Raw genomic sequence first — 1,534 nt, forward strand, 5'->3', positions numbered from 1 at the left:
TACTACAAAAAAATGTCCATCACGCCACTCTTGTGTTAATCTATGCACGGTCTGAAGCATGTGTGTGGGAATGTATGTGAATGTTTTACTGTTATATCTTATTAGTATTTTAAGTATTCTATCTATTTTATTTATTGAATTTTATTGTTTTATTTATATTTTGATATTGCTAGGGATGATGCAATGATCGGGGACCATTCTTAATTTCGTTGTTCTCATGACAATGACAATAAAGTTTCTGATTCTGATTCTGATCTGGAGGCTACATAAACTCACTGGCCACTTTATTAGATACACTTGTTTCTTAATCGGCCAATCACATGGCAACTATTGAAACTGTATCAAGATGACCTGTTAAAGTTCAATCTGAGCATCAGAATGAAGAAGAATGGTGATTTAAGTTACTCTGAATATGACATGGTTTCATGTCTCCAGGGTTTACAGAGAATAGGTGGAAAAGTGAAAATATCCAGTGAGCAGGAGGTGAGAAAGCCTTGTTGATGCCAAAGGTCAGAGAAAATGACCAGTCTTTACAACTAAGGTATCCAGAAGAGCATCTCTGAATGCGCCACACCGTTGTCTTGATTTCTGCTGTACCAGTGTCATGAAAGCATGGATCTGTCCTACATCGCATCAATTGTTCAGGTTGGTGATGGTCACGTAATTGTAATTCGGGTGATGTTTTCTTTTGCCCCCCTTGATGTCACAGAATAGTATTGCTGCTGACCATGTCCATGGTTAAACTGAGTGTATATATCCAAATCAAAGTAATCAAAGTATGGCTAATCCGGTCTTTAAGTCTGACGTCATTAGCCGTATCCGGGTCCAAAATCTGTTTCTGTCACGGTTCGCTTGAGGACTCACATGCAGGACTCAGAGGCACAGTCAGTATTTATTACAGTTCCACCAGGTGTATATACAAACAGTGCAGGGGATAGTGCTATATACAAAGCGGTGACAGGGAAAAGGCTCCGGGGAAATCCAGGTAGGGAAAAGACACTTGCTCCTCTTCTGACTCTCTCTCCAAACACTCACACAAAAAGGGAATCCGCTCGGGGAATGCAGGGTCGGGTCCAGGGGATCTATGTACAGAAGGAAACACACGTTAGAGGTTTTGCACAGGGAAGCAAAAGAGAACTTGCTCAGAGCCGGGCTGCACTGACGCGAGTCACACACAACGATCCAGCGATGAGTAGAAGCCACTCCCTGGCTTAAATGCTGGCTGCACTGATGAGGCCCAGGTGTTTCCTCTTCAGAGGGGCGTGGGCCGAGGGCGCGAACCCAACCATGAGTTCCGCCCTGGCGGGAGAGCGAGAGAGAGAGCAAGAGAGAGAGAGAGAGAGCAAGAGAGAGAACACTACTAGTCAGCGGCCTGCTGATCTGGCCGTGACAGTTTCAGGTCCCAAAGTCAAAGGAACACTGCAGCATCACTGAGAGTTAAATACTGTCTAAATTCTTTCATCTTCTTTTTTTTTTTTTTTTTTTTTTTTTATTAAATGACATCAGAAACAGCAGTATGCGACATTACGTGATG

At 43.0% G+C, this 1,534-nt stretch overlaps 1 long non-coding RNA gene across 1 annotated transcript; it reads right to left on the bottom strand.

Moving 5' to 3' along the window:
* Positions 1-873: 873 nt before the first annotated feature.
* LOC113029183 (uncharacterized) lies at positions 874-1,270 on the bottom strand. The gene is made up of 2 exons (XR_003273356.1): positions 1,164-1,270; positions 874-1,082 (listed from the first exon to the last, which is right to left on the bottom strand). It is a non-coding gene; the product is annotated as an uncharacterized LOC113029183 (long non-coding RNA).
* Positions 1,271-1,534: the final 264 nt, after the last annotated feature.

Source organism: Astatotilapia calliptera, chromosome 2 (genome assembly GCF_900246225.1).
Source record: "Astatotilapia calliptera chromosome 2, fAstCal1.2, whole genome shotgun sequence".
Taxonomy (NCBI): domain Eukaryota; kingdom Metazoa; phylum Chordata; class Actinopteri; order Cichliformes; family Cichlidae; genus Astatotilapia; species Astatotilapia calliptera.